Source organism: Oryctolagus cuniculus, chromosome 4, assembly GCF_964237555.1.
Source record: "Oryctolagus cuniculus chromosome 4, mOryCun1.1, whole genome shotgun sequence".
Classification (NCBI taxonomy): Eukaryota; Metazoa; Chordata; class Mammalia; order Lagomorpha; family Leporidae; genus Oryctolagus; species Oryctolagus cuniculus.
Genome location: NC_091435.1, coordinates 133,894,045 through 133,919,600, shown reverse-complemented (window position 1 = coordinate 133,919,600; position 25,556 = coordinate 133,894,045). Strand labels below are relative to the sequence as shown.

General features: G+C 39.5%; 1 long non-coding RNA gene across 14 annotated transcripts in view; it reads left to right on the top strand.

Annotated features, from left to right (window-relative positions):
- The window catches only part of LOC103350411 (collagen, type I, alpha 1b), a 335,748-nt gene that overhangs the window by 274,600 nt on the left and 35,592 nt on the right, over positions 1-25,556 (top strand). For 7 of the 14 annotated variants that reach the window (XR_011388162.1, XR_011388169.1, XR_011388161.1 and 4 more), the window contains 5 exons: positions 10,166-10,393; positions 10,493-10,589; positions 14,553-14,600; positions 20,844-20,899; positions 22,009-22,274. This is a non-coding gene — a long non-coding RNA (collagen, type I, alpha 1b). Of the gene's footprint in view, positions 1-10,165; positions 10,394-10,492; positions 10,590-14,549; positions 14,601-20,843; positions 20,900-22,008; positions 22,275-25,556 lie in introns of those variants that run through there. The other 7 variants (XR_011388172.1, XR_011388170.1, XR_011388163.1 and 4 more) reach the window with 3 other exon arrangements.

Sequence of the window (25,556 nt, the reverse complement as noted above, 5' to 3'; positions counted from 1 at the left end):
GATTCTGGCACCCCAACCGGGACTAGAACCTGGTGTGCTGGTGCCGCAGGCAGAGGATTAGCCTATTGAGCCTCGGCGCCAGCCAGGAAAATATTTCTTAAGAGAGATGGCTACCTTAGCGAATGGGAAGTGGTATTAGAAGAGTGCAAATATTTAAACATAATGGGTGATTTGTACAAAGGACGAGTCAAGTAACTGGGTCTGCTTAAAGGAAGAAAGGGAAAGCTAATTAAGTGAGTTACATAGTTGCCAACTTTACTGATTGAAAATGACACCAAAGAGATTTAATAAAAATTTACATTGATCAAGTGTAAATAGTTTGAAGATTTCTCTGCGTTTTCTGTTTCTGATAGAAAAAAGAAAAATATACCTGGGAACTTAGCAGGTGGTAAGGGTGCCTCAGAATTAGGAAACCAGCCTCCCTCCTTTTTGAAAAAGAATTTTCTTTCTATCTATCTATCTACTTACCTACCTACCTATCTATCTCTTTATTTTAAAGGCACAGTGATAGAAGGAGAGACACACAGAGAGAGATCTTCTTTCCATTGCTTCACTTCCCAAATAGCCACAACAGCCAGGAACCGGAAACTTCTTCCAGGTCTGTCATGTGGGTGGCAGAGACCCAGGGAGCCCTCTGGCACTTTGATATGGGATGCCAGCTTTGCAAGCAAGGCTTAACCTGCTGCACCACTTTGCAGGCTCCCAAAACCAGCTCTGTTTAAGGGCTTGACTGTTTACTTAAAGTTAAAGATTAAGAAAGTTAAGGTTTCAGTGATGCTGAATTTTAGTGATTCTAAATTACAGAAAAATTTAGAAGAGAGTAGTCTGAGGACTATTTGTCCATAGTTGTGGACAAGAATAGGTGATAGGATATGTCAACTCCCCAAGGCTCCATTTTGAAAGCAAAGGCCTAGAAAGAATGGAAATGAGTCCAACATTTAGTTAGGTAGCAATTGTTAATTAGTAATAGTCTAGTTTAAAATTATTTGAACAATTTAAACTATTTTAGTTTAAACCTATAAGCAAGGGTTTGTATAGTTTTAACTCTTGACTGTGTGACTTAAACACATCACAATATACATGACATAGTAGAGAACATGTGAGACTACAATTGCAAAGCCTATGTAGAATTTCTAATTCTATTTCTTACTAGTTGTGTGGCTTATGAGGAATATGATTTGCTATTTTTAGAAATGAATATGCACAATGGACATAAAATGATAACCTTTATATATTTTTATTGTATTATTGAGTTAAAACACTAGAAAGGAAAATAGCTGTTGGAGTATAGACTTTGTTTTACAGTCTTATCTATTCATGCTGGAAAATGATGGGGCAAGTCATTCACATTTTTGAGCATAGACTGTGTACCAGGAACAGTACTAGGCACTTGATTACTCAATTTCTGAACATTTCTGTAAGATGGTTATTCTGTCCCTATTTTATAGACAAAACTGAGCTTCAGAGAAGTAATTTGTTCAAGTTTGTGTGCTAATCATGTACAGTTTGAGTCAAACACACATCAGGATGTCCTCCAAGATCATGTTCATTCTGTTCTATTTGCTTCCTAAGGAAACTGTACGGCTTCATAGTATACCAGTATACTATATGGTATAACAGTATAACACATAACTGATGTGTCTTGGAATTGTAGGCACATGGCCTTGGAGTAAACACTGATTGTTGGTCACTGAGGGAAAAATCTGCATATTGATATGTAATTACACTCTATGCAGTGGCATTCAATTCCTCTAGCATTTTCATTCTCAGAAGTTTCAGGGGCTACCTGCAATCCCTAAATAGTTGATAGTCTTTAAGCATCAGTTTAAATTTGAATTGTGTTAATTCTTCAAGATTTGCATTTTCACTATTATTTCTGATAATGTTAGAAATTTTACAAAGCTAAATGTGTCCGGAGATATCCAAAGTATACTGTGTGCCTGTTGCTATGCATCCTTTCTTTTGAATCTGGTGGTGATCTATGTGGAGATGTCTAAGTATATTGAATCGTCCGTTGCCACATTTGTACATGCAGTAAGTGGTAGAGCTTGGATGTCTGAAGCCAAAACCTTTCTTCCTGGGTACCATGCTGCTCTGTCAAGCTCATGAGGGGCAGTCAGTCTCTCTTTTCAGCATGATCACTAATACAATATTTAAAAAAGTGGGAACATTTTAGGGAAGAAAACTTCATATTTACTTAATATTGACACACAAATGGTCCCAGAAAGTACATACATACACTCCACAATATTTAAGGAAAGAACTGATGATCCATATGACTTCTAAAATCCACTTCATAAAACAATTTCCACGACAGATTGAATGCAACTTAAATATTTCCATTTCCACATGAGGTATACATTTTCTGAAGCCATAACCTAAATCCAGCTTCTGTTTCAGTGAACAAAAGAATGCCATACTTGAGCAGCTACAGTATCAAACGTGTGGGTAAGAGATGATCATTTCTGCTGCCCTATTTAGAATAATGCTTCGGGTATGTGTATGTGTGTTGGGGCGGGGCTGTCATTTCTGACTTCAAAGTTCTGCATAATTTCTGAATTTTTTCTCCAAAGTTTGGCTTTAGAAACACAGCCATTCTCCAAGAAGGAAATGAAGTACATTTTTGGTTACTATTTTAATGGAACATCTGGTATTTTTTGACAGCATACATTGCTGACGATGATTTTCAAGAGGATTGAAGGCAGAGTCTTGATGGAGGATAAGTCTTTCTTGCTTATATCATTCTCTGTGTGTCAAATACAAATCCCAAATTTTACTTGCTATCTACAGTGACACCTGAATGTATAATATTCACAACTATGAGATTTTAGAGATTTCAGCTATGCAAAATGTCAAGATGCAAAAGCAGACCAGTACTTGAGCAATTATAACATACTGTTCTGTTCAATTGATCTATATACATTTAGAAAAAGCTACTCACTAAAAACTCATCTTTTTTCTGTTCTTTGGATATTCAATATAATTGAAAGAGACATAGCTAATTCCAATTCTCGAAGCGTAAGTGTATTCCCACAAGAGCCGATCTTTCCTCAGCAGACTGATTTAGATTATAAAATGAAAAAGATAACAACTGAATGAATCCTCAAACCTTGCACTTCAAGAATCAGAGCCAGGAGCCCCTGAGGGTTGCCAGGCAATTTTGAGGCTGTGGAAACTCTCTGAACAGCTGTTTGGTAGTGGTCTCCACAGAGCTCGTTAGCACAGCTCCTGGTCTGGACCATGTTCACTGGATCCCTCTACTGTCGCCACCACACTCCCTCTTATCATGTCCCTGCATTATCACTTGCCCCTCTCCCCACCTTGCTCTGTTAGCACTTCTCCTCCCCCGAGGAAGGAAATCTCCCTCCGCCTCTTCCCCCTCCCTCTGACTCATTCTTCCAGTCTCTCCCTCTTTTCCTCTCGTCCCTATCTGGTCTCTTTCCCTTTCTTCCTTCTCTTGGGGCTTTTTCTCCCAGACCAGATGTGTAGGTCCTGCCCCCCACCCCCCGAGCAAGTGCTGTTCTTCACTGTTTGAATCCCTGTGATAGAAGAAGCTGTCTGAGTATATGAAATCAGATGCAGATGTAGCTTCTTCTTTCGGAAAGAGGTAACAAACAGAACTGGTTAAGAACACAGGCTTTAAGATGCGTCTAGAACTAGGTGTAAATCTCATTTCTGACATGCTGTGGTATGTAGCACATGTTACTTCATCTCCCTGAGCTGCCAGTCACACTTCTGTTAAGTGGGCATAGTAGTATCTTCCTGAAGGGAGGTTTAGGAGATATGGAAAGCATTGTTATAAATGCACTTTACACAATGCTTAAAATAGACCAGCAGGCAGTAAAAAGTGGTTCCTGTTATTTATAAATGACATCTGCTGAGCATACAGGACCAATCTCAAGTCTTAGATTTACCAAATTCTCTGTAAGTCTTCTCTCTTTATCCATCCATATCATCCTGTCCACCCCAAAGGATCTTCATTCATTTATTCATTTGTTCATTAAGGGCCTACTTAGGTCCACAAATTGAACTGGAAACCACTGGAAACCACACTTTCCTTACTAAGGAGGAAAAATTTGATGGAAGAAGTAGGTGCATCCCGTACAAAACTGATTCCTGATTCTCTAACTTTCATTTGGTCAGTTTTGCCCTGTAATAGTCCTCATTTTGTTTAATAAAAAAAGTGGGGATACATATTGTACTTTCACTCTATCTAACCACACTTGTAATATGATCTTTCTAGAATTTTTTAACTATTTATGTATTTATTTATTTGAAAGGCAGAATAACAGAGAGGCAGAGAGAGAGAGAGAGAGAGAGAGAGAGAGCGCTTCCAGTTGCTTGTTCATTCCCCAGATGGCTGCAACAGCCGGAGCTGTGCCAATCTGAAGCCAGGAACCAGGATTTTCTGCTGGGTCTCCCACACGGGTGCAGGGGCCCAAGGACTTGGGCCATCTTCTACTGCTATCCCAGGCCATAACAGAGAGCTGGATCAGAAGTGGAGCAGCTGGGACTCGAACTGGTACCTATATGAGATGCCAGCGTTGCAAGTGGTGGCTTTACCCACTACGCCACAGCACTGGTCCCTCTTTCTAGAATTTCCCTGATTTTTCTTAGGTACAAATTCCAGACCCAAGCTTATATAAGAGTTTTGTTAAGCCAGAGACAAAATTAGAACCAACTTGTGTTTCTGTGAAATAACACTTATTTATTAGTTAATTACTTAAGAATGGGTAGGTGAGGAATCAGTTACATCTTTCTTATACAGATTATGACTTTTTCATTGAAGCTCATGAATGCCCATTATTATTTCAAAATTTTTATTTATTTGAGAGGCAGAGACAGAGAGAGACAGCCCTCCCATCCACTGGTTCACTCCCCATTATCCACCGTAGCTCAGATTGTGTTAGGCTAAAGCCGGGAGCTGGGAACTCAGCCTGGGTTTCCAACATGAGTGGCAGGGATCTATTTGAGTGAGCACTTGTTGCCTTCCAGGGTGTGCATTAGCAGGAAGCTAGAATTGCGAGCAGAACCAGGACTTGAACCCAAGTTCTCTGATATGGAACATGGGTGTCCCAAGCAGCATCTTAACCACAAAGCCAAATTCCCAGCCCTCTACTATAGCAATTTATGAAGCAAGTTCGATGACCTGATCACATTCAGGGAATAAATGTCCATAATGTTGTGTGTAATTGTGAACAGATAAAATTTAAAGTAGCATGGCATACTGATTTTTTTTAAACTGGCATTATTTATGGTAACAAGAGAATGCATCCCCACAAAGTAATAATATTTGAAGTAAGAGGTTACAAACTAATGGACTTCATTCAAGCTGAATTGCACTAACACACATGTATGGTTTGTCCTACCCAGTGGTTTGGTTTTGGTTTTTATTTGAAGCAGTTGCCAACATTTAGAAATCAGATTTCACATGCAAACACCATTTTCTAGTATCGTATGAAATGGCAAAAGATGTTGTAACACTGTGCCAAAGTAGTGGCTCTTCTGGGGCACATACTCTCTATTTTGCCACAGTCTGCCTTTGCCTCACTTACTTTGTTTGCTTAAACTCTTGTAGGCAGTTGAGGTTTTGATGCCAACTTTAAGGCATAGTTTTCGAATTACATGTCCAACAAATTAAGTTTATTGGTCTATTTCCAACTCCCCTTTTATCTCCAACCACTTCCACTGTATGTTTAGAGTAGATACTCAGGAGACAAGGCTAGTAGCCAAACTGCCTTCCAATAACTCCATCAAGGAATACAGAAGACATAGGTCACCACATTCAGCCCCTAGGACTGAAAGTTTACTGCTGAACCAGAATTTATTCCTTTTGTTTCTAAAACAAGGAGAGATTAAGGGAGGGAGTCTCAGGAAGGGGCTCCAGCAGCCAAGGTGAAGGAAGGCACTCCAGTAAGGAAACACTTCCACATTTCTACAGATTGGACATGTTCTGGTGCCTACCCATTGCAGATCAACTCTACCTGTGTTCAAAGCAAAGCCACAATGATTTTCCCTTCAATACACATTCCTCTAGTCTGACTCTATGCTTTTAACATGCATCTTTGAATGAGTTGCGTGTGTATTTGTAGTTTACTTACTAGATTTAACCTTTACAAATGTAGCTTTACAATGCTATTTGCAATATGGACAGTCTATACATGTAATGGAAATGGAATAGATTGAATTATTTCTGTATTCCACGGACTTCAAAATGTTCATGGTCATAGGAGTATAAAATATGAAATCACATTTGGTTTCTTATACATGTTGGATTTTATATTTTCTATCAAGAAGAAACCAAATCACTACTGTACAGAAGTGCCTCTGACCAATGCATACAGCATCTTAAACAAACTAACATTTAACCTTTAAAATTGAAGTATAAATGGGAGGAAAATTCACAGATTTGTTAATTGTCCTATCCTGCTGGGGACTCTAGCAGGCATTTTTGCTACTACCATGACTGCACACAATATTTAATGCAAGGCCTAGGAAAATTAGCCTAAAAGTAGAAAGTTCATTTTAGAACACTAGATACTGATAGTGCTTTTTATTTAATCCTTTACTAAAATGTTAAACTTTGGAGGATTTTAATACTAACAGAAATAATGGGAATAAATAATTGCTAGAGGAAATATTTCTATTAAAGTGGTGGATTAGGGAAAAGGTAACATTTTTCCATGTGTAGTTGTAGAAAGTTCTTAAAATAATAATAAATGAATATTTCCGTAAAATCTAGTAAATGTATGTTTGAAATAGATTTGGCGGGGCCGGCGCTGTGGCATAGTGGGTAAAGCCACCTTTGGCAGTGCCATCCCATATGGGTGCTGGTTCAAGTCCCGGCTGCTCCACTTCTGATCCAGCTCTCTGCTATGGCCTGGGAAGACAGTAGAAGATGGCCCAAGTCCTTGGGCCCCTGCACCCACGTGGGAGACCCTGAAGAAAATCCTGGCTCCTGGCTTCGGATCGGCACAGCTCCCTCTCTCTCTCTCTGTCTCCTTCTCTGTGTAACTCTGACTTTCAAGTAAATAATAAAATAAATCTTTTTTAGAAAAAGAAATAGATTTGGCTCAAACATCACATGTACATAATGTGCAGAATACTTTCAAATCGACACTTTGAGGAAACTTATTATTGAATCAAAGAGTTTCTTTCTGTTTAGATAATAATGTGAATAATAATTTATACTTGGTGGGATTTCTAAGAGACTATTTCTCTTAGAAACAGTAACGTCTATCTAACCCAACTTCCTTTTGTGAAAAGCTGTTTTTTGGAAGATTTTGGTAAAAGACACATAATTTTTCATTGATTTTATGAAAGGACCTGCTCTGTTATACACAACACACACACTCTCACACATATGTATACATAAAAGTTTGCTAGGACTTTGAAATTTCCTGTCTTAAAAGTTGATTTTGAGAGAAAATACTAACAACTGATGCAAGAACTGTTTGTCTCTCAAATCTCAGAAGATTTCAACTCTGGTTAACTGTGTACATCTATTTTCATATTTCTAGAACATTAATAGGATTCTTGTATTTGTTTTGTTAAAGCGATCTGTACTTTCAACGTCAGTATTACACAAAATATGGATATTTAAATGGTTTCCAAAACTATGAAAACACATTTAGGCAAAAGCACAAGAACAGCAGTTCTGGGAAATGTAGGCCAATGTTGCTGTGAGTCCTTGCCAGAAACTAATTTTAGTAAAAGGATCTAAGAATTGTCAAATCATTCTACCCTTTCCTACCAACCCTGGCACTCTACAGATGAAAGAACCTCATGGACCTTGGAATTTCTGCCTGTGATACATTTACACAGAGTTCTTTAAACTTCCTTTCATCGTTTCATACCAAACTGAAGGGTTATGCTAGGTCGGGAGTTGATGACCTTTGGCCTGCACACCGGAAATGCGTTGATAGGCGGTTGACATCCCTTGTACATTCCTCCTTTCTGACAAACACTCCTTTCCTCCCTTCCCACGTTGTCGTCGGTTGCTCTGATCTCCAGCAGAGCTCCACAACCACACTGTCACACCACTCTCTTTCTGAGTTTGGTTTCTAGTTGCTAAAGTGTTAACTGATAGATAAAATGAGCAAGTTAAGGGCAAGGACTCCCTGATACTTCATATTAAAAGGAGGCAGTAGGAGCTGGAGTAGCCTGAATGCTGTCGGGAGAGGACTATTCTTAGCCGCAGGCCTCCAGGCTATCTACCCGGCAGGGCTGCCCCTCTGCTGCAGCCAAGAGTCTAAATGGATGGTTGCAAATAGCTTCCTAAGGTCCAAACACCATTTAAAAAGTGAATTTCTTCTATACATAGTTTCAACAGAGAATGTTTTTAAAATTTATTTTAAATTTTTATTAATATGAAGAGAACAGATTTCATGTATTTCATAGACACAATTCTAAAAAGATAGGCATGCTTCCCACCCTCTACCTCTCCATCTCTCAATCCCCCTTCTTCATTCTTTCCTTTTTCTTTCTTTAATTTTTGCAAAGACATAATTTCAATATAATCTATAATCACAGGCTTAAGCCCACTAACCATAATAGTCAACAAGTAAGTAGAAAGACCACAGTTCCACAGGAGTATAAACAAGGGCTAAAAACAACAATCAGATCACAAGATGTCTGTTTCATTTTATGCATTTTTGGATATGCTAGAATCCTAACAACATTGAATTCTTTATTATATCAGTCATTTCTTAGGTTACATTTTTAACAATTTTAATTCCTGCTAAGATTTCTTTTTATAATCATATTGTCTAATTCTGTGATCAGGGCTACTATTTTCTTATGAATTGTGTCCAAGATATCTTTTCTCTCTTATTTCTACAGCTATGTCCAAAACGCAGAAAAGTACAAAACCAAAATTCCTACAGATAATTCTGGGTTGCTTTCTAATGTTTTATACTCATTTTACTAATTTCAAGAATAAAACTGTGGGTGAATTTGAAACTATTCCTGTGTATGCCCAAGTTCCACCAGAGTCATGATGCCTATTGGAGAATAAAACCATTATTAGGGAATAAAACATTGGAGAATGAAAAATATTGCTGTCTTTTCTTTAATTTACAGCTTCAGTTTCAGCATTTGATAATACAATTTATCAATCACTACATAAAATATGTTTTTATTTTATATTTAAATTATTGAAAAGAATTTAAATCTGCACCATTCAGTGTATGTGTCTTGAAATCGCTCAGTCTTTTTTTCTTAATTACTTTCCTAAATTACTTGAATTTTCTTGAATTTTCATCAGATTTTCTGAGGGGCTAATAACACCTTCTCCCAGAATTTCATCCTTAAATTGAATAAACAAGACCCCTATTTCATCATCCAAGTCATGGATAAAATATATAAAAGCATTTGGCCTCATTGCTGTCTGCTGTGGACCCAAGTAGCCCTTCTAAAAGTGGTGTTCCAAAATGTAGAAACAAGAAATAATGTTTTTCTAATGCTTGACCACAGACACCACAGTCTGGGAAATGAGCTCTGAATTTCCAACCCATTTGCCAACTTGGACCTTACGCTATTGAGGCAGAGTCTGGAAGGAAGAGAACAAATGGATGTCCTTGGCAATACTGCCGTGGTACAGAAAGTGTTTTCAGGGGTTGGATGGCATGAGGGCAATGGGGAGGACAAATTCCTCAAAGTCCTGTTCAGTTAAAAATGAATTCAAAGTACTCTTTGCATTATCTCATGCTATACTTAATAAGCTATTCAATGTTAATTTGTAGGAATGGCATACCATCTCACTGTAAGATGGAAATTTATTATTCATGACAGGTATCAGAATTGATTGGGAGAGTGAGAGAACTTGCAATTCAGTTGCTGAGTGACTATTTTAGCAGCAAAGAATCACAAATAGTCCAGTGTCTCATTGGTTAGGGATGATCTGGGGCTAGAACCTGTGCTTATTAAGTCAGTATTCTTTCCAACATACTGTCACCCTCATAAAATGTTCCTTTTCACCGCCTATCAGTCTGGCAGATTCTTTCATAACAATTGTTATAGTTGAAATATATGTGAATTGTATCTCTTCTCAGAATTAATTGCTTTTGCTATGCCCTGATGAAAGTTTTATTAAAATTAATAATCAATTTCTTTTAGTTCATTGCTGCACTTTCTTACTTTTTATATTTGTTTTTATCTTTTTCAGATTGTTAAAGATAAAGAAAAGAAGATAATCTTCATATATGCCCAAATCAGATGATTATAACATTTCAATTGTTCCATTGAATTGTTCTCAAACATTTTCCAAAGTGAATTGTTGATGTTAAGCTTTATCAAATAGGCTCCTTCCACCAAGAATGAAAAATGCCTGTGGCTACCGATGTCTTCTTTGCCATGCCTCCACCTCCACCACAGAGTTGGCTTTCCAAATTAGGTAATTATTTTTAAACACTCAAATACCGTGCATGTTCCCAACAGGGAAGAATTTTGAATTTTACTAGATGTCAGTGAAATCCTCATTCCCTGCTAATAGGTTTCATGGCTGCTAATTGGAGGAATTTTCCACAGCCCAACTTCTGGCTCCTGTTTCTTTACCACAGCCCACAGACTTCCTGCCCTAGGCACCACAGGTATGTTCATATCACAACACAATCTCTGGCCCTGCGCTTTCATGTCATTGTCCTGACTAAGCCAGCACAGTGGGTAGTGGAAATATTTATAGAAGCCTTTCCTAAATGTGTATGGCTAACAATAACCTCGCTATACATGGAAGTGACTTGAAACCTCATAAATATATCCCGCTATGCCAAAGTAAGAATATCTCCAACTCAGCTTCCTTTAGCCAGAACTCAAATAGATGCAGCTTCACCAATAGAGCAGTATGACAAATGGCTCTCTGGAACAAAATGTGTGGGCCTATGCAAATAAGAGTATGTGCATACAGGTTTTTTTGTGTATTTTATTGAAATGAAGGATGTGTAGCACACGATTTATAAATAATAAAATATGCAGTACTCTGTTATAAATTCCATACAACCCAATGATTGTCGCAGCAAGTTGCCTTTGACTTTTGCTAAACTTTTGTACTGGTGACCAATCTAAGGTTTTAATTCAACCATCACTTGAGAGATGCAGTTGCAATCCCTCTTATTGTAAAAACTGAAGTAAAATAAAAGCAAAATACAATTTTAGTTGAAAAGGAAGAGAGCCATTGAGATCTTTATCTTGATCCTCTTGCCTTCATTCCAGCACTGAGGCAGCCCCCATTAGCAGTTTCCTTCCAAGCATTTTCATTGAAAGCAGCTTAATGTGATGCTTAAGGGACCCACTACCTTGGATCCATTTCTGGCTCTGTTACTTGTACTCTCTGTGATTTCAGGCAAGTTGCTTTACTGCTCAATTTCATCATTTGAGCTGGCGCTGCGACTCACTAGGCTAATCCTCCACCTGCGGCGCTTGCACCCCGGGGTTCTAGTCCAGGTCAGGGCGCCGGATTCTGTCCCGGTTGCCCCTCTTCCAGTCCAGCTCTCTGCTGTGGCCCGGGAGTGCAGTGGAGGATGGCCCAAGTTCTTCAGCCCTGCACCCATATGGGAGACCAGGAGAGGCACCTGGCTCCTGGCTTTGGATCAGCGTGGTGCGCCGGCAGCAGCGCGCTGGCCACGGCAGCCATTGGGGGATGAACCAACGGCAAAGGAAGACCTTTCTCTCTGTCTCTCTCTCTCATTGTCCACTCTTCCTGTCAAAAAAAAAAAATTAAAAAAAAGAAAAAGATTCAGGTTGATCATAGGATTTTTCAGAAGCAATGAGAAGCAAATTTATGAGTTAAAGAAAAACACACATGACATGGAGGAAAATTTTTCCCATGAAATTGAGATTTTGAAGAGAAACTGAGGGCCTGGCGCTGTAGCACAGTGGATTAACCCTCTGGCCAGAAATGCCAGCATTCCATATGGAAATTTCATCATTTGAAATTATGGACGATAATAGCACCAGCATCTTGGGGTTTGTATGTGGATTACATTAGCCAATATGCAGACATCGACAATTAACAGTTAATCAGGGATAAAAGAATTAATAAAGAATCTTAGTATTTTTAAATATATATATTTATTTGAAAATCAGAGTTCCAGAGAGAGAGAGAGGGAGAGAGCGATCTCCCATCTGCTGGTTTACTCCCAAGATGGCTGCAACAGCCGAGACTGGACCAGACAGGAGCCAGGAGCTAGGAGCCAGGAGCCAAGAGCTTCATCTGGGTCTTTCACATGAGTGTCAGGTGCCCAGACACTTGGGTCATCTGCTGTTACACTTCCCAGGTATATTAACAGAGATCTGGATTGAATGTGGAGCACCTGAGACTTGAACAAGCACCTATATGGGATACTGGCGTCACTGGCGTCACAGGCGACAACTTTACTTGCTCTGCCACAATGCTGGTCCCAAGAACATTAACATTTAGAACATAGAAGGAAATAGAAAGATAGACAACTGAAAATGCACATGTACATTACTATTATTTGAGGTCATCATTCTCTGATTTTCATGTTCATAGTTAGCAAGTGCTTACTGAACAGATAATGGGTATAAGATACTATACTAAGCATCATGGGTATATTTAAAGATGAATTATAGTCTGGTGCCGCGGCTCACTAGGCTAATCCTCCGCCTTGCGGCGCCGGCACACCGGGTTCTAGTCCCGGTCGGGGCGCCGGATTCTGTCCCGGTTGCCCCTCTTCCAGGCCAGCTCTCTGCTGTGAACAGGGAGTGCAGTGGAGGATGGCCCAAGTACTTGGGCCCTGCACCCCATGGGAGACCAGGATAAGCACCTGGCTCCTGCCATCGGATCAGTGCGGTGCGCCGGCCGCAGCGCGCCAGCCACGGCGGCCATTGGAGGGTGAACCAATGGCAAAAGGAAGACCTTTCTCTCTGTCTCTCTTTCTCACTGTCTACTCCACCTGTCAAAAAAAAAAAAAAAAAAGATGAATTATAGTATTCTGTTTCAAGAAGCTTTCATTGTGGTAGTCAAAATCACATATGTATACACATACATATCTACACACAGAGAAACTATAAAGAAAGAAGACATATGTAAAGGTATGAACAGATACAAATGACATGTCTGTGAGTTCAGAGCTGAGAGATGGCGATAGCTTCTTAATAACATGGTCTAGAGAATAACCAGTGGTAGAAGACTTGGCTGTTCACTGATGCAGAATGAACAAACTGATGACCCAAAGGCCACATTTGTCACCAAGTTAAAACCTACACAGTATTTTAAATGATTTCTTTCTTTGTATTTTTTCTATAAATATTGCATGTTTTCTATAAACATCTGTAGTTTTGGTTCTATTTTATTTAAGGAATGTATTAATACATAAGATTCTCAGACATAGCAAATATATGATAATCACTACAGCACAATTCTCATCAATTCTTATGTTAATGTGATATTAATACAAAAAACAGATTTAGTGTCATTTATAGGTACAATTCTAACAATATAATGACACTTCTACCCTGCCTCTCTCCCGTTTTCCCTCCCTCCTGCCCTTCCTTCTTTCCTTTCTTTCTTTTTTAATTTTTGAAATAGTATTTTTTAAGGATTTATTTATTTACTTGAAAGTCAGAGTTACACAGAGAAAGAAGGAGAGGCAGAGAGAGAGAGAAAGAGAAAGAGAGAGAGAAAGAGAGAGAGAGGTCTTCCATCTGACTCTCCAGTTGGCCGCAACAGCTGGAGCTGCGCCAATCTGAAGCCGGGAGGCAGGAGCTTCTTCTGGGTCTCCCACACGGGTTCAGGAGCCCAAGGGCTTGGGCCATCTTCTATTGCTTTCCCAGGCCATAGCAGAGAGCTGGATTTGAAGTGAAGCAGCCGGGACTTGAACCGGCACCCATATGGGATGCTGGCACTGCAGATGGTGGCTTTACCTGCTATACCACAGCGCTGGAGATAGCATATATTTAATTTTTCATTGTAGTCAAAGGCTTAATGTTCCATTCAAAAGAGTTCCACAAGTAAAAAATAAAAGGATTCTAGTTCAGCAAGAATATAGGCAACAGGAGTTAACAATAAGCAAATGAAAATTTCACCATTTCCTTCATATACAGTAAATTACAAATTAATCCTGGGTCGTTAAAACAATATTAAGATGTCCAGCGCCGTGGCTGACTTGGCTATTCCTCCGCCTACGGCACTGGCACACAGGGTTCTAGTCCCGGTTGCTCCTCTTCCAGTCCAGCTCTCTGCTATGGCCCGGGAGTGCAGTAGAGGATGGCCCAAGTGCTTGGGTTCCTGCACCTGCATGGGAGACCGGGAGGAAGAACCTGGCTCCTGGCTTCGGATTGGCATAGCTCCGGCCTTAGTGGCCATTAGGGGAGTGAACCAACGGAAGGAAGCCCTTTCTCTCTGTCTCTCTCTCACTGTCTATAACTCTACCTGTCAAATAAAAAAAAAAAAAAAACACTAATTGTGTATCTGTGTATCTAAAAAAATAATAGAAATGTATCATTCTTAAACACTCACTTGTCAAAACTATATTTGCAACAATAATGATATATCCAGGCGATTCTCTCTCTCTCTCTTTTATTTTTGAAAGCAGAAGATTTGGCAACAACTAACCTTTACAATGCTGCCTCAATCATCAGAGGTGAGTAATAATTGCCCCTCTACAAGGGGCTTTCATTCTCTCCACTACTGGGGCAGCAGTGTTGATATATTCCCACTTGGAGACTGGATTCCAAATGTGCAGCCGCTGAAGACTCCGGCTTCAAGTCCAGGTTGATACAGTGCTTGCCAGTCACTCTTCCACTTGTTTCGCTCTTTGTTGAGAGGCAGAAATGTCCCCAAGAATGACATGTCACATAATTGAAGTTCTCAACCTTTTTTCCACATGTAGAAAAGTTGTGTTTCAGGTTGTTCTAAAGGGAACTTGTCATAGCTTTCTGGGGTCTGTACCACGGTAGAGGAGAGCTCAAGTTCAAGTTCAAACTGGCGAGGCCACTTCTGAGCTGCTCTCCTTACATCTGTCATAATAATTTGTTCTTTTTATTCTTTATTGTGGTAAAATATACATAACATAAAAGTTACTATTTTAGCTGTTTTTAAATGAACAGTTTGATGGCATTAAGTACATTCACACTGTTATGCTACTATCACCGCTATCCATCTCCAGAACTCCTTTCATCAACAAAGCTAAAAACCCAGGGGCCTGCTCTGTGGTGCAGAAGGCTAATCCTCAACTTGCAGCACTGGCATCCCTTATGGGAGCCTGTTCAAGTCCCGGCTGCTCCTCTTCTGGCCCAGTTCTCTGCCATGACCTGGGAAAGCAGTGGAAGATGGCCCAAGTCCTTGGGCCCCTGCACCTGTGTGGGAGACATGGAAGAAACTCTTGGCTCCTGGCTTTGGATAGGCCTAGCTCCGGCCACTGTAGCCATCTGTGGAGTGAACCAGCAGATGGAAGACCTTTCTGTCTGTCTCTCCCTCTCTCTGTTTGTAACTCTGCCTCTCAAATGAATAAAATATATTAAAAAACTAAAAATCCATACCCTTTAAAAAATAATGTCCCGCTTCTCTTCCCCTGAATCTCCAGCAACCACTATTCTACTTCCCATCTCTATGAATCTGACTACTTTTGGTACATAAAAGTGGAATAATACAGTCTTTGACCTTTTGTGACCATTGTATTTCACTGAGCATAATGTCTTAAGGTTCACTCATGTTGTAGCATGGGTCAGAATTTCCTTCCTTTTTCAGTCTGAATAATATTATATTGTATGCATATACCACATTGGTTTATAAGCTCATCAGTAAATGGATGCTTTGATTGTTTCTATTTTTTGGTTATTATGAACTATGCTGCTGTGAAAATGAGTGTAATAAATATATGTTTGGGTTTCTGCTTTCAATTCTATTTTTTTTTAAGATTATTTGTTTATTTGAAAAGCAGAAATACAGGGCCAGAGCTGTGGCATAGTAAGTTAAGCCTCTGCCTGTGGCACTACCATTCCATATGCTCGCTGGTTTGTGCCCCAGCTTCTCTTCTTCTGATCCAGCTCTCTGCTATGCCCTGGGAAAACAGTAGAAGATGGCCCAACTGCTTGGGCCCCTGCACCCATGTGGGAGACCTGGAAGAAGCTCCTGGTTCCTGGCTTTGGATAGGCCTAGCTTTGGCCATTGTGGCCATTTGGGGAGTGAACCAGTGGATGGAAGACCTTTCTTTCTGTCTCCCTCTCTCTGTCTGTAACTCCACCTCTCAAATAAATAAATAAATTGAAAGAAAGAAAGAGAGAGAGAGAGGAAGGAAGGAAGGAAGGAAGGAAGGAAGGAAGGAAGGAAGGAAGGAAGGAAGGAAGGGAAAGAAAGAAGGAAAGAAAAAGCAGAGTTAGAGAGAGAGAGAGAGGAAGAGTCAGAGAGACAAAGAAATCTTCCATCTGCTGGTTCACTCCCCAGATGGCCACAGGGGCTGGCCAGGGGATGAGCTAGGGGCTGGGCCAGCCTAAAACCAGGAGCCAGGAACTTAATCTGGGTCTCCCACATGGATTGCAGGGACCCAGATCCATAGGTCATCTTCAATTGCTTTCCCCAGTGCGTTAGCAGAGAGTGAGATAAAAAATAGAGCAGCTGGCACTTGAAACCGCACTCATATGGGATGCTGGCAGTTTAACCAATTGTACCACAATGCCAGCCCCCTTGCTTTCAATTTCATTTATGTACAGATTTGTGATTGTTAGATCATATGGTAATCCTTTGTTTACTTTTTTGAAGAAGTGCCATATGATTCCACAGCGGTTGTACCATTTTACATTTCAACCAGCAATGCATAAACATCCTACTTTCTTTGCTATTATCACATATCTCCCCTCCTTATAGCAGAACTTCCTTCTGTGTGGCAAGTTGGAGGTCCATTTCACATATGGTGTTACCGAAGAAGCATATTAAAGTGTCAGAGTGAGATTCAACTCAAGAATTCTTCAGGGCCAGGAAAATAAATATCTCTCTAGGCTGTATTTTTGCTAGGCATATGGAAAGCCCTAATCCTGCTTCCAGGGAAAAGAAGCATGATCCATCTTAACTGGAAAGATTTAGTAGGTGTTAAAATGATTGAGACCTGAGCTTGAGGAATTAAAAAAATTTAATACCTAGCATAAACAAAATATTCAATACAAGCATACTTAGAAATTTTGTATGAGACAGAAGGGGGAATATAGGAATAGAGAACAATTAAAATTAATCCCTTATATGGCATTAAAAGGACAGCTGGGAACTATGAGTTTTTTCAATGCTAGGGCTTCCAAGTTATGCAGTCAACCTATTAATGGGAATGGTACAGATACATTTAGTTTATATTCCACTTGCACATGTAATGTAGAAACGGAGAGAATCTAAGGTTGATAAGAGAATGTGACTATTTCCAGAGAAGAAAAGATTTGGAGACTCGATATTCTACTCAACTTCAGAGACTATGGCAATGAGGAAAGTGGTTTGGGAAGCTTTACACCTGTTATCCTAGGATAATAGCTCTACCACAACTATGATGGAACCAACTATTTTGGAGATAAGGGAAATTTCCTTGTATTAAGGGTTAGGCTTAAGACAAAAATTCCTAATTTCTGATAAAGTGGCAAGAGTGGAATCCATTCTCTTTTTCCCAGCTTCAGGCTAGAAAGCATAAACCATCAGGATGCAGCTGAGAGGTTTACCACTGAGCAAACTTCTACTAGTGAGTGTGATCAGGTGTTTATATCCTAATCTCAAAACAGGGACTTCTCTCTTGCTAAAATTCATCATCACAGAGTCAGGATCCGGAGAACATCAAGTAAGAGCTGGTGTGGGATCCGCACAGCAAGCTCCCACCATGGGATCACGGTTCTCCCTGATCAGGTTGAGGAAAATCTGTGCCCATCGTCAGCCCCAGCATTATAGGACTCTTGCAATGCTCAAGAGAAGTTGAACACATTTTTTACTATCGGCATTGGGATGGCCCAGTGACTGATCACTGTCATATGTATGTTTATTTGTTCCTGTGAAATCTTTCCCTATTCTAATCAGTTTTTGTTTCTGTATGGAGGTTTTAATGCAAGTTTACTTTCCCAAAACTCAATGGATTTTGGCACTGTTGTGTTAGTTCATCACTTTCACTTGTCTCTTGTACTTCTTTTAGGAGGTAGCATCTACCTCAGTTAGTTGTAAGATGAAGTACTTTTGCTCATAGGAGACAATTAATTTGTGAACCCTTACAATACTTGTTATTTAATCAGAGAAATTAATCTTTAGAACAAAATGTGTTCTTCTCTTCGATCAGCGGGTCCCTTTGCTGTTCCCAAGCTGCCCATGTGCTGGGCTGGGCTTTAAAAGCAGATTAGAACTGACAACAATTAGTTACATGTCTGAATTTTTGACGGAAAATAAAAATGAGCTCCTGTACATAGGAAGTCCAAAATTCATCTCTCTTCGCCTAAGGTTTCCTTTCCTCAATATTCGTTCTCAGTTTAATATAAGATTGTTGATTTAACAATGATGTATTTCAAGCTGAAGGCAGAAATGAATTTTGCATTAATAAATTGTTTTGAGATGGACTCAAAGAGTATTTCATTATATAAGAAGGGCAGCTATAAAACATGTTTGGTGGTCTTTCCATCATTACTACCTGTGGCCCATTTGTGGAGATGACATTTATCAGTGTGACAGGGAATATTAAGCAAGTGATAGACAGTTATTAGCTGAAGTCCTGATATATTTACACCATGGGAAAATGTACTTGGTATTTTCTTTCTGGCAACTGGTCTACTGTTCATAATTTGATGGAAAATTGATTAATCACACATTTAACTCAATGCAAGATCTTCTGCACTGTAATAAATTATGGCCATTAATCAATAAGTACAAAGTAATTCCAGGAGTCTGGAGACATGCTGGTTTCTAATAGAAAAACTTGCACTTAGGCCTTCCTGCCAGTGACCACTTCATCTGAGGTATTTTGCACCTGCCTCAATCCAATTAGATGACATAATTAATGAACCTCAATGCTCTTGATAATTTGTTATACAAAAGAAAGAATGTTTTGGCACATCCATTAAACCTGATGTACAATACTTTTCAGAGAAGGAAAGAGAAAATGATGAACCAAAGCAACAGAAGGGCTTAGGCTGGGAATCTTGGAGTTCAAGTGTAAATGTGGGATGTCACATGCTTACTTCATGTTGGGTGAAGATTTGGTTGCATTTCTTGAAAAAAATCTACCAGGGTCTTTTTTTTCTGTCAGAAAAGTGAACTCAGAATGCTTTCAAAGTTTCGTGGCATCTTGTTTCTTTTATGACAAATTAAATGGTATGATTAGAATCAGTATTCAGGAAGTATTGTTTCAGAGGCAATCTAATAAATGTTTCCTTGGTTAAGTATCAGTTACAGTTTTACATATCACAGCCATTTTGCACCTGTTTTATGCAGCTAACAATAGACCCTCAATAGATTTTAGTGAGAGAAAGCCTGGGAAGATAAAAAGAAAACCAGTTTGCAGCTAATTCTGTCACTAGGAAACGCTAGGAGTAGATTGCGTTTAGAGACTTTGAAAAACAATTAGCTATGGATTATAGGACTAAAAGGCCTTTCCTAGCCGTACCTGCAAAATACTTTGCCCGTTTAATGCCTTCTAAGCTGTCACTGAGCTTGAACTTCAGTCCCAGTGATTAATGAAAAGCTGCAGGGCACAGCTAGAAGCTAAAGTCTCAATTATGAAAAAGCAGTAACTAGTTTAATGTGCTGATGCTTTTATACTTAAAGTGACAGCTATGAAAAATGGCAATATTTCCAATCATGCTTTAATAATTTATCATTCATTTATTGGCATGTCCAATGTGCTTTTCCCCTACTGTTCTTTTTCTCTTTCTAGGCTCCTGGTGTTACAATGCTCAAAAACACAATATGGTCTGGTTCCATAAAAGACAGACATTCTTTTTCTGGAAGCTGGGACCCATAAGTATAAAATTTCCTTCATCTATCTATCTATCTATCTATCTATCTATCTATTTCAATCTATCACCTATCTCCTACCTATCTATGTTCTATCTGTCATCTATCTGTATGATTTCCAATTAGTGTCACTATGTAGTAATAGAGTTTCTGAAAAGAGCATATTCCAGTGTCCCCTGCCCACTTCCAGGTCACAGACTGTCATCTTAGTTATGGACAGATACCTTGAATAATATACATTTAGTTATAAGAGAAACTACATAGGATTAAGTAGAGGAATCAGTTTAAATCTATCCTTGCCAAGGGACAATCAGTTCAGATGTGCAGACAGTGGACAATTATAAGCAAGTTATAAAACAGTAAATTAGGTAGGGGAGAAGATGGACACTTTTTTGTAGCCTGGTGGTACATAAGTATATTGCAAAGTTGTTTAGTGAGAAAAAGCCTGGTAAGAGAAAAAGAAAACCAGTTTGCAGCTAATTCTGTCACTAGGAAGCATCAGAAGTAGGACGTGTTTAGAGACTTCGAAAAACAATTAGCTAAGGATTACTGGACAAAAAGACATTTCCTGATTGTACCTGGAAAATACTTTGCCTGTCTAATGCCTTCTAAGCTGTCATTGAGCTTAATATTATATTTTTCAGCAAAAAATTGGTCAATAGCTTTGAGGACAGTCATTCCCTTAGTATAGTTAGACATTGTTTACCATAGCTCCAATCTTACCATAGTATGCAGCACAGAACCTGCGAAGTAGGTAAATAAACAAAATAAAATGAATCATTGAAGCTAGGCTACCATTTAACTTCAATTAAATTCCTCGAGTATTATTGGAGTACTCACTGTACATTCCAATGTAAGTATATAAAATGAATGGAATTTCAATGAACCTGTAAATCACAGTTATTATTTATATGTATTTCAGATGGAGATTATAATGCAATATCAGCAAGTTTCACTAGCCTACATATTAGGTGTATGGTAAGCTATTTTCCATTCTCTTTAAAAGAAATTAAGGCACAAATATATTTAATAGTTCTTCAATTGCAACTGTCTAGGATTTTAGTGAATCTGGCTTTTTTTTTTTGTTTTAAAAGATGTATTTATGTATTTGAAAGGCAGTTACAGAGGCAGAGAGAGAGAGCTTCATCCGCTGGTTTACTCCCCAAATGGCTGCAACAGCCAGAATTGGGCCAGTCAGAAGCCAGGAGCCAGGAGCCAGGTCTCCTGTGTGGGTGCAAGGGCCCAAGGACTTGGACCATCTTCCGCTGCTTTCCCAGGCATAATAGCAAGGAGCTGCATCAGAAGCGGAGCAGATGGGACTTGAACTGGCACCCATATGGGATGCTCACCCTGCAAGTGGTGGCTTCACCTGCTATGCCACCCTGCCTTCCCTGAATCTGGCTTTTTAAAAAATAAAATAGGGTCCAGCTTATGGTGCAGATGGTTAAGCGCCACCTGTCACACCCTGGTTCTAGTCCTGGCTGTTCCACTTCCAATTCACCTTCCCTGCTAATACACCTGGGAAAGCAGTAGAGGGTGATTAAAGAGCTTGGGCCCTTGCCACCCACGTGGGAGACCTGAGTGGATTTCCTGGCTCCTGGCTTTGGAGTCACTCAGTCGGGACCATTGTGGGCATTTGGGTAGTGAACCAACAGATGAAAGATTCTCTCTCATCTTTTTTTCTCCATGTCATTCTGCCTTTCAAGTAAATGAATAAAGGTTTAAAAGAATAGATTATTGCTACTACTCATAAAATGCTTTTTAAGTAGTACAGATAACATGTAAAATTTACTATGGCCTCATTTATTGCCTAGATGTTTTTCTTCCATTTAAATTTTTTTGTAATTAAATAACATATTTCCCTATTTTAAAGTAAAAATATTTATGTGTCATAATAGTATATGTATCTTCTCAATAAAACAGTTTATATGAGCTATTTATTTTGGTGGCTCCAGGAAGAAAAAGTATAGTTTAAAAATGCCTTTCTGGGACTGGCGCTGTGGTGCAGTAGGTTAATCCTCCTCATGCAGTGCCAGCATCCCATATGGGCACCCGTTCTAGTCCTGGCCACTCCTCTTCCAATCCAGGTCTCTGCTGTGGCTGGGAAAGCAGTGGAAGATGGCCTAAGTCCTTGGACTCCTGCACCCACATGGGAGACTGAGAAGAAGCTCCTGGCTCCTGGCTTCAGATTGACACAGCCCTGGCTGTTGTGGCCATTTGGGGAGTGAACCAGTGGAAGGAGCATCTTTCTCTCTCTCTCTCTCTCTCTCTCTCTCTCTCTCCTTCTCATTGTCTGTAACTCTACTTCTCAAATAAATAAATAAAATCTTAAAAAAAATTAAAAAAATAAAAATACCTTTCTTTTTTTCTTTTTTTTTCAACTTTTATTTAATAAATATAAATTTCCAAAGTACAACTTTTGAATTATAGCGGCTTTTCCCCCCATAACCTCCCTCCCACCTGCAACCACCCCATCTCCCACTCCACCTCCCATACCATTCTTCATCAAGATTCATTTTCTATTATCTTTATATACAGAAGATCAACTTAGTATATACTAAGTAAAGACTTCAACAGACTGCACCCACACAGACACACAAAGTATAGAGTACTGGTTGAGTAGTAGTTTTACCGTTAATTTGTCTAAATAAAAATGCCTTTCTTATAATCTCATAGTGGGCAACATATGCCATTTTCTTTGCTCTCATTGAAGGTGCTAACCAGGTCTCCAAGGCTTCAGATCAAAAATTTGTAAATGAAGAAATGTAAGTGAGGACATAAAACTCAAATTTCAAAACAGGTGGCAGTTTTGCTAGAAAAATGTTCAAGGATCTACTTTAAACTCAAGTGGGCATAATGCACCTCCTACTGGATTGTTCCCATGGAAAATCCACTTAAACCCAGTGGTACCATTGGCCCAAACACTTGGCTTTTGATGAGCCATTGGGATGTTGAGAATGTCAAAAGGGATGACACATACCATCATTTTTTGGGAGAAGAAGCAAGTGTGTTTGATCTGCTCTGATAAAGAATGCAGCCAGGTGATAACTTTTCATAGAATTGAAACTTATTATATTGGTAAAAGAGAAACTGAAAGCTGAGTTGAAGACCTTGTTTAAATCCAACAAGTTACTTTCCTTTTCTTAAGATTAAAGAGCAAAATCTTTTTTTGTTTGTTTGTTTGGGGGCTTAGGCATTAAATGTATTTTGAAAAAAAAAAAAACACAATGACACAATATAATTCCATGGAAAAATGATGCCCTTTGTAGGGGTCAGTTATATTTAGTCAGAGTAAGTATATGACATTGACTAATATACTTTCTAGTATTTTTCCTCTGTGAAAGGCTAGCTGGGAGAATATAATCTCCATGTTTGCTTCACTGATTACTTTCTCTGAGTATGTGTAAATAACATGTAAAGAAGAGCATTTTCTATGCTGTTAGTGTTTCACAGAGTACATTATCACTCTTACTTTGATTTTTCATATAGAGCTATTTGTTCTTCATCTTTTTTAGGGCCATTCTTCTCTTCTCATGCCATTAAAATTACCTAATGACTTTCTTTCCAAAATGCCACAAATCTCTTCCCAGAATTATTCCAGATTTATAGCTGATCACATTCTATATTCAACTTTATTATGGTTTGGATCCATTCCTTGAGCAGAATCTGGATGACATCTTTGATAAATCACAGTTTTCCACTTTCAGCTCCAAACATCTGTGAATTTTCTAAACCCCACTAAAATGAACCATGGCTGTTGCTCTGTTCTTCTCTGTGGTCATTGATGGAACTGTCATCTGCCCACAGATATTCCTTTTTCTCATGTGTTGGGCATGCATGCATACACCACTCACACACATATGAACATATGAAGGGACTTCAACAAATTTGTGGAAAAGAGAACTAAAAGATAAATGCATGTTGGTGCAAAAATCTTCAAAATTCATGCATAGGTTTTTCATAGTATACATTCCCTTTGAACTTTTTGAAGACGATTCCTACTATGCATTGTTCTCAACTGTTTTTGCAACAAAATAAACATCTTTTAATTCAATTTTCCACAAGTTTTTGAAGTGTCCTTGTACATAAATTCACACATGTGCACAAAAACCCATACTGTTTTGGGTATGAATAGAATTATAGTCCTTTAATAAGGCTGTCAAACTTCACTCCCTTTAGTTTAATCTAATCTCATGGAGAATTTAAAGGAAGATAAGATATGATTCTCTAAGTAACTTCATTGCTTCACCTTTGAGAGAAAAAAGAAAGAAAGAGAGAGAGAGGGAAGGAGAGAAGGAGAGAGAGAGGGAGGAAGGGAGGGAGGGAGGGTAAGAGGGAGGGAGGAAGAGTATAAACTGAGTTGCTTGAATCACTGAAGGGAGAGGGAGAGGGAGAGGAGAGTGAGAGGGAGAAGGAGAGGGAGAGGTGGTAGTAAACACTTACAGGTTCATTGGATAAGGTTGACATGGTCCCATCATAGAAATTTGGGGCATTTTAAAATATTCAATTGAACTGCTCCAACTTGGGTCTTGCCCATATCTTTTTTTCACCAGGGCAGGCAAGGTTACTACTTGGAAACTGGCTAATGTTGTGGTACAGCAGATAAAGCTGCCACATGGGACGTTGTCATCTCACAGGGGCACCACTTAGAATCCCAGCTGCACCACTTCTGATCCAGGTCCCTGCTTATGTGCCTGGGAAAGCAGCAGAAGATGGCCCAAGTCCTTGAGCCCCTGCACCCATATGAGAGACCTTGAAGAAGCTCCTGGCTCCTGGCTTTGGACCAAAGACCAGCCCACTCTGCAGTACTGCCCATTGTGGCCATTTGGGAGTGAACCAGAGGATGGAAGATCTCTCTCTGTGTGTCTCCTTCTCTCTCTGTAAACTGTGACTTTCAAATAAATAAATAAATCTTTAAAAAAATGTGAGGACCCTGCCAGAAGCTTGGACTATTACATCCTGCTCTAGGATTTTATTTTTTACATCTGTCTTGTGGGGTCACTCCACCAACCCCTTGTATCGAAAGATAGTTCTTAATATAGCAAACAATTTTCCTCTGTGAATTATCTTAACAATTATTATAGACTGCAGTTTTAGAAAAAATTTTAGCTATCAACCTCTCAATGTTTTGGGCATTCTGTATGCGTGAACTTACATTCTTTTCAAAATGACAATATAATGATAATGCCAATATTATGATCATGATGATTGCTGACATTCCAATATATTTGTCTATATTAATTTATTAAGCAGATAATTAACTTGCAACATTTTCATTTTCTCTCTTTTTTTTTTTTTTTGACAGGCAGAGTGGACAGTGAGAGAGAGAGAGAGAGAGAAAGGTCTTCCTTTGCCGTTGGTTCACCCTCCAATGGCCTCCATGGCCGGCGCGCTGCCGCCGGCGCACCGCGCTGATCCGATGGCAGGAGCCAGGTACTTATCCTGGTCTCCCATGGGGTGCAGGGCCCAAGCACTTGGGCCATCCTCCACTGCACTCCCGGGCCACAGCAGAGAGCTGACCTGGAAGAGGGGCAACCGGAACAGAATCCGGCGCCCCGACCGGGACTAGCACCCAGTGTGCCGGCGCCGTAAGGCGGAGGATTAGCCTAGTGAGCCGTGGTGCTGGCCCTTTTTC